Genomic DNA, 13,520 nt, shown 5'->3' on the forward strand with positions numbered 1-13,520 from the left:
CCAGCACAGTGACTGAGCTGTAGCAGACAGCTCCTGCCGCAACAGGTCCCCCCACATGGGAGGCTCCCACCGAGTGACGCTTCTTCTCGGTGACAGCTGTTATATAGCTGAGGGCAGGCCACTCGGTTACGAAAACGGGTAACCCCCCGCCTTTCTCTCACGTCACGTGGCGTCAGAGGAAGGCGGGGTCACCCTCGGCTGTCACCGAGAAGAAGTGTCACTCAGCAGGAGCCTCCCATGGAGGCGGAGCTGTTGCGGCTTTTTTTTTTAAAAATCAGCTCGTCGGGCGGCGTGAGATGGATTTACATTGCGGGACATTTTTATTTTTTAATAAAGGACTTGTCCCAAAGTGTCTCCTGTTTTTTTTTTTTTTTACTATTTTTGACACTTTTTTTGTGAAATGGTAAAGGTACAATGTACCCGTTACCAATTCACATGGGGGCGGGCCGGGATCTTGGGGTCCCCTTGTTAAGGGGGGCTTCCAGATTCCGATAAGCCCCCTGCCCGCAGACCCCCACAACTACCGGGCAAGGGTTTTGGGGATGATGCCCTTGTCCCCATCAACATGGGGACAAGATGCTTTGGGGGGGGACCCCAAAGCATCCTCCCCATTTTGAGGGCATGTGGCCTGGGACAGTTCTGGGGGGGTCGCTCTATCAGCCCCCCTCTTTCCTGCGGCCTTCCAGGTTGCGTGCTCGGATAAGGGTCTTGTATGGATTTTGGGGGGACCCCTAAGCCATCTTTTTATATTTTGGCACAGGGTTCCCCTTAAAATCCATACCAGATCTTAACGGTCTGGTATGGATTTTATGGGGACCCCTACGCCATTTTAAAAAATAAATTGTCACAGGGTTTCCCTTAATATCCATACCAGATCTGAAGGGCCTGGTATGGATTTTGGGGGGACCCCCACGCAATGTTTTTCTTTTAATTTTGGTTTGGGGTTCCCCTTAATATTCATACCAGACCCAAAGGGCCTTGTAATGGACTGGGGGGGGGGATGTCATTTTTTTCAATGAGTTTTATCTATATTGCGAAGACCCGACCATTCATTACAGCCGCGATCAGTTTTAAATGACTTTTTTTCCTTTAGAAATGTCATTTTGCTGTGGTATTGTTCTAAACACAGGAAAACTGAGCCACTTTACAGGCATACTAAAGACACCCCCCAGGCACGACATTTAAAGGAATATTTCATTTTTATTGTTTCACTTTAAGCATTACTAAAATCACTGCTCCCGAAAAAAGGGCCGTTTTTAAAACTTTTTTTTGCATTGATACATGTCCCCTGGGGCAGGACCCAGGTCCCCAAACACTTTTTATGGCAATAACTTGCATATAAGCCTTGTTTAGAATGAGCACTTTTGGTTTTTCATGTTAGTGTCCCATAGACTTTAATGGTGTTTAAGCACCTTTTTTGAATTTGCCGCGAACACCGCAATAATGTTCGCTGCTTGGCGAACAGGCGTACACCCGGTGTTCGAGTCGAACTTAAGTTTGACTTAAACATCTGGCTCACCCCTAATGTGGTTAAACCACAGTGCATCAGTGTGAAAGCAGTCTTATGGGGGGCTCAGGACAGTAAGCGCTTTTTTTTTTTTTTTTTTTATATATATATTTGCGGTTTGGGGGGGGGCAGTAAACCCCATAGTTGAGCTGTGTTTTTACCACACACCCCAACCAGTGGTGTAGCATCAAGTGTCATAATGGTGACTCTGCCCCATGCTCCAGGTGAGCTGTGCGGCCTTCCTGTCAAATTCTGTTTTACACTTAGACAGGAGGGGTGGCGCGGATGGCATATACAGGACCTGATCCCCTTTTGTTTTGCTCCTGCAACTACTTAAAGCCTTCTTCCCCTCCTCTCCTTACCACCGACATTCAGTGGTCGCAGGAGGAAAATGTTCAATATACTAATCATAATAAAAAAAATTTACATTCTGAACCATTTCATTTCATTGTGGCCCGTGACCAGTTACCAAATCACTTAGGTGGCCCTCGCTCTTCAAAAGGTTGAGCACCTGTGCCTTAAATGAAATAAAATAAATGCCCCCACCCAAAAAAACACCCCCTAAATAAAGATAAAAAAAAGATTTTTTTTCTCAAGCATATCTCACTTAAGCTTCTCTGCGGGTGGAACTGAGAGTTTCCACTTCAGATAACTCATGTCGCTCATCTCTAATCATCACCTCATACCAAAATGGAAGAATGGCCATAACGATAGCTGTAACCAATCAGCTTCTAGAGTGTCTTTCCACACTTCAGCAATTCCCTGCTGTAAAGTGTATCTTGGTCACTGCAGGTTATCCTCAGCTCAGTGGAGTAATTCATTTAAGTCATTAGCACCGTTCACATGACTGCATGTAATTGTATTGCATACAGAACAGAAGTTTTGGATCTTGAGAGTTGCTTTCCCAGGTGATAACCCTTTCATAACCAGAAGTCATTGTGTCATAGAAGCCCAGACCAGATTTAGCCGCGTCGCGGCGTCGGTGACAATAACTCACTACTTAAATAATTTTACTGTTTTTGAAACATTTTGTAAGACAGGGTATTACATTGGTTACAACGGTTGATGTACATGTGCTTCATTGACTAGGTAGTACTAATTTACTGTATATAGATAAAAAATTGTGGGGTGGAAAAAAGGGAGAACACCCCCCCCCCCCCATTCAACTACAGTGAGGGAAAAAAAATATTCGATCCCTTGCTGATTTTGTACATTTGCTCACTGACAAAGAAATGTTCAGTCTATCAGTTTAATTGTAGGTTTATTTTGAAGATTAAACGCCACTTTTGTGGGGGAAAAAAAATGAGCAAATAAGGAAAAAATAATATAGAGTATACAATTGCGACACAAGTCATATTGTGATTGAATGTTATTAAAAATTACCTTTCCTTTTCAATCTGCAGCTCTGTAATTTTCTGAAAATGCAATGCAATATGGCTACCTGGAGTTGTTCTGTATACAAAATGTGTACTGACCATGAGAACGGTGAGGAATCAGCCCAGAACTACACGGGAGAATCTTGTCAATGATCTTAAGGCAGCTGGGACCATAGTCACCAAGAAAACAATTGGTAACCATAGGCGTGCGCACAGGGTGTGCCAGGTGTGCCTGAGCACACCATAATCACCCTATGTGCATTAGCATTATCCAGGGACAGTACCAGGTGGGTGCTAGTGGCCAGTGTAAAGGGCCCCATTATATTAAAGGCTAGGTTCAACAGTGGGAACACATTACACCCATATTTAAGGCGTAATGTAATATGCTCCCAATCAACTGTCTCCCAACACCAGAGCCTCCTTTTGTGACAGCAGGTGGCGTTCATGTGTGTTTGAGATTTGGGGTGCACACCCTAATGCAGTAGGCTGCGCACACCTATGTTGGTAACACACTATGACGTGAAGGACTGAAATCCTGCAGCGTGTGAATGATTCAGAGGAGAACTGGATGAAAGTGTTGTGGTCAGTTGAGACCAAAATCAAGCTCTTTGGCATCAACCCATGGTGTGTGGAAGAGAAGGAATGCTGCCTATGACCCCAAGAACACCATCCCCACTGTCAAACATGGAGGTGGAAGCATTATGTTTTTGGGGGTGTTTTTCTGCTAAGGGGACAGGACAACTTCGCCGCATCAAAGGGACGATGGACAGGGCCATGTACCATCAAATCTTAGGTAAGAACCTCCTTCCCTCAGCCAGGGCATTGAAAATGGGTCATGGATGGGTATTCCAATATGACAATGACCCAAAACACATGGCCAAGGCAACAAAGGAGTGGATCAAGAAGAAGCACATGAAGGTCATGGAGTGGCCTAGCCAGTCTCCAGACCTTAATCCCATAGAAAATACGTGGAGGGAGCTGAAGGTTCGAGTTACTAAACATCAGCCTCAAAACCTTAATGACCTGGAGAGGATCTGCAAAGAGGAGTGGGAGAAAATCCCTCCTGAGATGTGTGCAAACCTGGTGGCCAACTACAAAAAACATGATTGCAAACAAAGGGTTTTGCCACCAAGTACTAATGCCCTGTACACACAGGTAGACCTTTCGGCAACAAAGGTCCGACAGTCTTTCCGATGGACTTTCGATGGACTTTTGACGGACTTCCGACGGACTTTCGAACTAACGGACTTGCCTACACATGATCACACCAAAGTTTGACGGATTCGTACGTGATGACGTACGACCGGATTAAAAAGAGGAAGTTCATAGCCAGCAGCCAATAGTTGCCCTAGCGTCGGTTTTCGTCTGTCAGACTAGCATACAGACAAGCGGATTTTTCTATAGGAACTGGGTCCAGCGGAGTTCCGACGTAAAGATTTGAAATGCCCTGTACACACGAGCGGACTTTTCGACCTGACTGGTCTGACGGACCGAATCTGGTGGACAATCCGACCGTGTGTGGGCTTCATCGGACCTTCAGCGGACTCTTTCTGTCGAAAATCTGACGGACTTTAGATTTGGAACATGTTTCAAATCTTTACATTGGAACTCTGCCGGACCCAGTTCCTATCGAGAAATCCGCTCGTCTGTATGCTAGTCTGACGGACGCTAGGGCAGGTATTGGCTACTGGCTATGAACTTCCTTATTTTAGTCCGGTTGTACGTCATCACGTACGAATCCATCTGACTTTGGTGTGATCATGTATAGGCAAGTCCGTTCGTTCGAAAGTCCATTGGAAAGACTGTCGGACCTTTGTTGCCGAAAAGTCCGCCCCTGTGTACAGGGCAAAACATGTTCCAAATCTAAAGTCCATCAGATTTTCGACAGATACAGTCCACTGAAGCCCACACACGGTCGGATTGTCCGCCAAATTCGGTCCGTCGGACCAGTCCGGTCGAAAAGTCCACTCATGTGTACAGGGCATAAGTCATGTTTTGCAAAGGGGTCAAATACTTATCTCAGTGATTAAAATGCAAATCAATTTATAACTTTTTTGAAATGCGTTTTTCTGGATATTTTTGTTGTTATTCTGTCTCTCACTTTAAAAATAAACCTACTATTAAAATTATAGACTGATCATTTCTTTGTCAGTGGCCAAACGTACAAAATGAGGGGATCAAATACTTTTTTCCCCTCACTGTACCTACAAATAATGGAATTTATTGGCACAACATGGGACACATATAAAAAGATGAACAGTTTATTAAAGTCACAATAAAAACAAAACACTCATTAAAATTATGGGGGTGTAATCCTCCAATTCTTATAAAAACATACAGACAATACCCATAACTGGAGAGGGAAGCACATAATCCAATATGGTGTTTTTATACAAATATGCAACAAGTAGTAGTAGAGTAGGCTTCGCCAAATCTAGATAGCGTCCGTGCGTTTTGCAATGAAGTTGCTTCATCAGGACAGTGGGTATGTCAGTTGAAGCTACATAAATAACACCCATAAGTACAATGAATACATTTGTATACGTATAAATACATATATTAGCTTATTATTATTTTAAAATTTTTAAACTTATATACATATATTAGTTATATATTATTTTTAACAAAAAAGGCTCACATTTCATTTCTGGCTGCTTGGAAGATGCCACACACAGAGAAGTGTGTTTTGTTAAAATAATAATAAGCTAATATATGTATTTATACGTATACAAATGTATGCATTGTAATTATGGGTGTTATTTATGTATTCAGCTTCAATTGACATACCGACTGTCCTGATGAAGCAACTTCACTGCGAAAAGCGTGGATGCTCTCTGGATTTGGAGAAGCCTACTCTACTACTACTTGTTGCATATTCGTATAAAACCACCATATTGGATTATATGCTTCCCTATCCACTTATGGGTATTGTCTGTATTTTTTTTTTTTTTTTTTTTAGGACTTCGGGGAATACATTGTTTTTAATGTGATTTCAATAAACTGTTCATCTTTTCATATGTTTCCCATGCTTTGCTGATAAAGTCCATTATCTGTAGGTAGTTGAATAGGGGGGGTGTTCCCCCTTTCTTCCACGCTACAATTTTTTCTATATGATTTTTTGGATGTGGCACTTTGAAAGTCTCCAACACTTTACTGTAGTACTAATTTAGTTACCCTCTTGAGTCCCAGCGCCACTTATAAGCTGGTATAAAGGGCTTTTAAACACACTCCTGGCTGCTATAGTATAGGACACTGATGGTGAACCTTGGCACCCCAGATGTTTTGGAACTACATTTCCCATGATGCTCCACTACACTGCAGAGTGCATGAGCATCATGGGAAATGTAGTTCCAAAACATCTGGGGTGCCAAGGTTCACCATCACTGGTATAGGATGTACTCTTGTCAAGCCAACTGTCAGCTTTCAGGTGGAAATGGTTTGGGTGGCCCTAAAGCCAGCCAATCACTTCCAAGGAATATATCTCATATCAAACAGCAGTACGAGACAGAAGACGGAAGTGGCAGAGTGGTCTCAAGGCAGCAGAGGCCTTTTGCACACTGTTTTAATAAATAGCCTGCACTGATTTTGAGTGCAGGCTGAGAAATGGACCACAAATGTAAAAAAAAGTTATTTTAAAAATGTTTTTAAAAATTTTTTTTTTAAATACTGTGATTGTAGCGATCCATTACAGTAATAAACAGAGGCACACTGCCATCTTCAGGTTTCTGTGGCTTTTGCAAGCTATGGGCTTTGTTTGCAAACAAACCTCACAGCTTGAATGCAATTTTTATGTCAAGGCTGTAATAGTATTTACATGTTTTAGAACCTTGCTGATCAATTTCAATGTTATTAGAGACTCAAGCTGTCAGATACTTGTGTGTAATGTTAGCCATCAAAAAGAGAACATGAATTAATGTTACATCAGCACATCAGCTCAGCTCAAATACTTTAAATCACACCGGAATTTTTTGATAAAAATAGTATTCTGTGAGAAAGCAACAGAATGTTATGAAGAGCGATCAGATGAATTGCAATTTTTTGCAAAGTCCCTCTTTGCCGTGAAAATGAACTTAATCCCAAAAAAAAACATTTCCACTGCATTTGTGAAGAAGGCTTCAGGGCGCCCAAGAAAGTCCAGCAAGCGCCAGGACTACAGTTGATTCAGCTGCGGTATTGGGGCACCACCAGTGCAGAGCTTGCTCAGGAATGGCAGCAGGCGGGTATGAGTACATCTGAATGCACAGTGAGGAGAAGACTTATGGAGGATGGCCTGGTGTCAAGAAAGACAGCAAAGAAGTCACTTCTCTCCAGGAAAAAGATCAAGGACAGACTGATATTCTGCAAAAAGGTACAGGAATTGGACTGCTGAGGATTGGGGTAAAGTAATTTTCTCTGATAAATCCTCTTTCGGATTGTTTGGGGCATCCAGAAAAAAACCTTGTCCGGAGAAGAAAAGGTGAGCGCTCTACCACCAGTCCTATGTCATGCCAACAGTAAAGCCTCCTGAGACCATTCATGTGTGGAGTTGCTTCTCAGCCAAGGGAGTGGGCTCACTCACAATTTTGCCTAAGAACACAGCCATGAATAAAGAATGGTACAAAAACACCCTCCGAGAGCAACTTCTCCCAACCATCCAAGAACAGTTTGGTGAGGAATGCATTTTCCAGCATGATGGAGCACCTTGCCATAAGGCAAAAGTGATAACGAAGTGGTTTGGGGAACAAAACATAAAAATTTTGGGTACGTGGCCAGGTAACTCCCCAGACCTTAATCCCATTGAGAACTTGTGGTCAATCCTCAAGAGGCGGGTGTACAAAAAAACCCCACAAATTCTGACAAACTCCAAGTATTGATGATGCAAGAATGGGCTGCCATTAGTCAGGATGTGGCCAAGAAGTTGATTGACAGCATGCCAGGGGGAATTGCAGAGGTCTTGAAAAAGAAGGGTCAACACTGCAAAAATTGACTCTTTGCATAAACTTAATGTAATTATCAATAAAAGCCTTTGGCACTTATGAAATGCTTGTAATTATACTTCAGTGTACCATAGTAACATCTGACAAAAAGTCCTAAAAACACTGAAGCAGCAGACTTTGTAAAAATGAATATTTGTGTCATTCTCAAAACTTTTTGGAATAGCAGACTACCAAATCGCAGTAGGGATAAGTATGTCAATATAGGTATCAAACCCCTCACCTCATCCCAAAAATCTAATAGAAGGAATGAGAGAAGAAAAGTCCCCGGGATTGTATGGGTGAGGGGGAGGTGAAGTATTAAAGGGGAAGTAATGGGTGATGTGATTGGTATGACAAGGTACCCAAAAGTTATAAAAATATTCTTTATTTGAAATATACAAAATAAGGTAGTTATACAAAATTCCTATGCCATGTAAATGGAGGCTCTAGAGCCTCCATTTACATGACATAGGAATTTTGTATGAGCTTTTCATTGTTTTTTAACTACCTTATTTTGTATATTTCAAAGAATATTTTTATTACTTTTGGGTACCTTGTCATACCAATCATATCACCCATTACTTCCCCTTTAATACTTCACCTCCCCCTCACCCATACAATCCCGGGGACTTTTCTTCTCTCATGCCTTCTCAAAACTTTTGGTCACGGCTGTATATGAATGGAGGAGGTGGCCCTTTCATTCATCCACCCGTCCTCCATTCATAGGGTGCTTTTCATGAATGGAGGATGGGGGGCGTAAAGGGCGGGCATAGTCGGCACTCGTGATTAGTGTCTGTCACATGTCCAGCGCTGGTATTAACCCACACAACGCCAGAAGATTACAGCTCCAGGGTATGGAAGGGGGCAGTTGACTTTGGATTTTCACTTTGACAGCTAAAACAGGCACAAGGGGCATTTTTTATTAAATGTAAGTAACATCCCTGATTTTTTAAAAACAATTTTACCTACATTTAAGCTTGGTACACACGATGAGATTATCGGAGAAATGATTGTACACTTTATTGCAGCTAGTCTCCACATCGAAAACAAAGAGTTTTAATGTATTGTATTTTATTTGTATTGTATTTTTGGATGAAAATTGTACTGATTAATTGAAAATCATGTGATCTGGTATCATATGAGAAAAGTTTTCATGCTTGTCTCTTCAGATAATTTCACACTATTATTATACAGATTATAGCACAATCGCTTAGAAAGTAGTATTTTTGTACAATTTTCTGATCGACTGTATGGGGCCTTAGGCTTTAATATGCTTGTAAAGTCTCGTTTTTTTTGTTTAATAAACATGTTTTATTTCCCTCCTCTGTGCAGTTGGTTTTGCACAGAGCAGCCCGGATCCTCCTCTTCTTGGGTCCCTCTTTTCTGCTCCTAGCCCCTCTCTCCTATCAAGTGCCCCCACAGTCAGCAGCTTCCTATGGGGGCACCCGAGCTGAGTCACAGCTTCGTGTATCCATTCAGACACGGAGCCCCACCCCTGCCCCACACCCTCTCTCCTCTGATTGGCTGACTGACTTTGATTGACAGCCTCGGAGCCAATGGCGCTACTGCTGTGTCTCAGCCAATCAGGAGGAGTGTCCCGGACAGCTTAGACATTCGTGGACATCGCTGGAGAGAGATAGGGCTCAGGTAAGTAATTAAGGGGTGCTGGGGGGCTGCTACACACAAAAGGTTGCATAGAATGCATTAAGATAAAAAACCTTATGCCTTTACAACCCCTTTAAGCGGTTGTATACACAAAATACACAACAAATATTGTAGATTGAAGGGAGAGTCTGCAAACAGACAAAATAAATCAGAATGGGCAGAATATACCTGTAGTGGGATTAGATTACATGCAGCCTGTTCATTTTAAGATTGCCTCATTTAGATATCACATTAGTAGAATGCAGTGTTATAAGTTTCATTTCCTAAAACTGACTCAATTTTCTGCAATTATTTTGCAAAGTTTGACCAGAATCTATAAACTTTTTGACATTTTATAATGTCAGTCCTATAATGGCAGTAAAATACAAAAACTACCATATTACAAAATACATTTTAATAAAGTTGCAGTCTTTGTTAAATCAGGAAAAATGGCAGTAAAATACAAAAACTACCATATTACAGAATACATTTTAATAAAGTTGCAGTCTTTGTTAAATCAGGAAAAATGTTTGTGCTGGTGTCCTGTTGCTGTTCCACTTATCGCGTTGTCAGACACATCCTCACTTGACGCTTGGTTGTGGCCTGCCTTTAGGATGCATTATGCATACATCAGATTATGTAACAGTAGCTGCATTGCCTTAGGTAGAAATTTACATTTACCGGTATATATTCTTCCAGTATGAAAATTTATATTTTCTTTTTAAAATATAATGTGTATTTCTGTGCACTGGAAGCATATTTAGTTTCAAAGTCTCTTAGCCAGGAGTTTTAAAAGGAGTGTGTCAAAATAGACATATGGTAAATGCCGCTGCCAACTCAGTTTTAAAAGTGTATCTAAAGCCAAAGAAATTTTATTTTAGTTTTAAAAGGAGTGGGGATGTGTCAGAACCCGTGTCAGGTTTTTATTGCTTTTACAAAATCTGTGGCACTTCTTTTAGATTTTGTACATATAGTTCTTTAATTCTGGATCTCCTTCAATTCTGGGGTATTTCATTTTCATTAAGAGCAGACTACCGGAGCCACTTCACCCTAGCCCAGTGGGATCTATCACCTCATTTCCACATGTTTTAGGTGTTTATTACCATCACGTTCACTACTGGAGAGATCAGCTCTGTCCATTTTGTCCTGGTGACTAAAATGAGGGAAAACTCAAAATTTGGCATTGTTAACAGAACAAGAATATAGGGAAATCTTGCAACTGGGCACATTTTGCCCATAGCCTCCTGTGATTGACTGCTTGGCACCCCCCTTGGGTGCTTCTGTCAGTATACAGCATCCTCCATTCTGGAACTAGGTATTATAGCTAAATATTGCACCCAAGGACTAGACGACACTAGCTTAGAATCAAACTGGAACTCACTTTATTGTAAACTCACACAGAATATATATACCACACAACATCAGATAAGAGCTTGATCAGGTTATGCAAACAGATAATTAACATAGCTAAGGAACAGCCAACATAAACACAAACAGTGATCAAATTAAACCGTAAGCTAACTAGTCACCTAGACAAGCCTAGGTGACTCAGTGCCCAGCCAGAACGTTCGACACCAGTTTCTCTGTAAGAAGACCTAGGGCTGTTCAAATCTCTAAAGGATTAGCAGACAGAAAAGATAGGTGGCTCAATTAACAATGAGAATTCACACCTCGGAAGCTCACAATAGGGAAATTATACCATGGGAGAAAGACACCTTAGTAAACAGATTATAGCATCAGGTTGTCTTAAACTGATTATATTAACATCTGCTCTGAGTCTCACAGTCTAGCAATGGATGAAGCAGTCATTGCTGATTTGGGCACAAAGGCCCCAAATCTGTATCCAAGTCCGAGGTTCCCAGGGTCTGTGTGTTTTGGGAAGACATGGACCAGAATCCAAAGCAAGACCACTCCAAGAGTCCCCCAGTTACACACCCCCAGGAATAGAGCGCTTTCAAAAGCCAGGGTCCATAGTCCGAAGGCGAGAGGCTACCCTGCAGTGCCATCCAAAAGCCCCTGTTCCATTTGTTTCTCTCACACCACCTAATTAGATACATTGTCTAAAAATATCTCAAATTCAGGCTCTGCCTGCCCCCAAAATACAAAGTAGTTGCCTCACTTCTCTGGTGGCATGATTACCCTATATAGATAGGCAAATACAGGCAAACATGCTGGTTCCTCCAGTGGTTGCTAGGGGTTCCTTGATCAAGTGATTTCTAATTCTCAGTTGAGTAATAACAGATACCATTGATCTTTTTATCTATCTGGAAGAAGGGATTCTTCCCAATGACCACAAATGTAAGGAGCATTCTTCCCACTGATCATCACACTAATGTACTGTGAGCTGTAAATATAGAATCATTAGCAGCGGTTCTCTGAAGCCAAAAAGTTATTTCAATGGTTCCTCCATGTTAAAAAGAGAAAGGCTGTGCTAGAAGGTCATTTGGAGCTGAAAGCACACCTAAAGTTTATAAGTAAACATGAATGTCGATGAGCAAATTACCCATTTTTTTTTAGAAGAATGTGGTACGGGTATGACTGGAATTCCACTTTAACACTACTTTTCCTTATTCTGGCTTTTCAGCATATCAAGTGCAGTAATTCAAAGACTAAGTGGATTACTGTACTATAAAACTTTCAGTAGTTAGATAATATATATATATATATATTTTTTTTATAGAGGTTTATACATTAGAGCCAAAGGAGGGACAACTGAGGGACAGAAGGGTTTGGTTTCAAAGGACAGTCCTTTTCATAAGTGACCTGAAATTGCAACCTATAAGCCAAAAAAATAAAATGTTACCATTGTAGAGATAAATGGTTCACCACCCCTTCCTGGTTACGAGTTGGCTTTGCTTTCCAGGTTTATACTGGTTAGTTTGTTAGTTTGTGTCACCAAGCCTTGGCCCTGTAATTTGCCCAGATTTGAAAGGCCACTGAAAAACTTCAGTGAAAATTGGAGGCACATTCAAGTGAATCCAGACAAGTGGTGACAGTTACTTTCTTGCCTATTATGGATGCACACATCAATTTTTGTACTCGCTACAAAACGAAGAGGGTTGGGGTTCCATACTGCACTAATTGCAGCACTATGATTGGCTCCACACGTGTCATCTGCATGCAGGGGCCAGTTCACTATCTGCCATCGATACCAGCCTTGTCAGTCCAATAAGCCATGCGTTCACCCGTCTAGAAGACAATGAGCAGTCTGAGGAAGAAGACCTTGTCAGCCTCTAATTGCCTGTACAGAAAGTCCAGGCCACATGGGAACAAATTCCAAATGCCGATGTCACCTCATTTTCCAGTTACAGAAATAAGACATTCTGCATTTAAACAATTGGTTACGGCTTGGAGGATATTTCAAAAGGCCAAAGCATGAATAGGTCACACCGCAATTCATTTACAAAAGACTGGAGCAATCAAACGAAAGATTACATTACTCTTTTAGACCAAGAAAGAGTTGGAAACATCTGTTGCTAGGGGTTACTGCACTTTTGCACTGCATTAATTCAGTAAGCTTGAAATAATAATCCTGAAAGCCTTTTCTCTGTGTTGTTTAAAGAAATATTTAGTGTATTTTTCTATTTCAATTGTTTTTTATTGATTTTCAAGAGAGAAAAAGGGAACATATTACAATAATACAGAGCGGTACAAAGGAATAAAGAACACACACACACGTAAATACTTTTATTTTTATATATAGTCCCCGGATAGGGAATGTATCAGATAATAAACTGATAAGAACAGTTACTACACGTGTTCTTAGCCATTTAGTGTTTTTTCTACATTTTGTTTATTATGTTTAAAACTAAAAATAATACATTTGAAATATTGAACACAATTATTTCACATTTACTACCTGCAGTCAATGGGTGCTAAGTGTGAGGCTTATTTACTACTATATTGTGAATAGCCTAAACAGCTTGTATTGGGAAGAGACCAGGGTATCAGGTTTTCCGCACATACAGCCGAAAGAGTTCAAGAAGGGGCACCCTCCCCAACCAGCTCTGCTTAGATGCATGCATTAATCCATTCAAA

The 13,520-nt window shown here is 41.2% G+C and overlaps 1 pseudogene; it reads right to left on the minus strand.

The window, feature by feature from the left end:
• Positions 1 to 13,101: 13,101 nt before the first annotated feature.
• Positions 13,102 to 13,252, minus strand: LOC141113060 (U2 spliceosomal RNA; annotated as a pseudogene).
• Between the last annotated feature and the right edge of the window lie 268 nt (positions 13,253 to 13,520).

This window comes from Aquarana catesbeiana, linkage group LG11, assembly GCF_042186555.1.
Source record: "Aquarana catesbeiana isolate 2022-GZ linkage group LG11, ASM4218655v1, whole genome shotgun sequence".
NCBI lineage: Eukaryota > Metazoa > Chordata > Amphibia > Anura > Ranidae > Aquarana > Aquarana catesbeiana.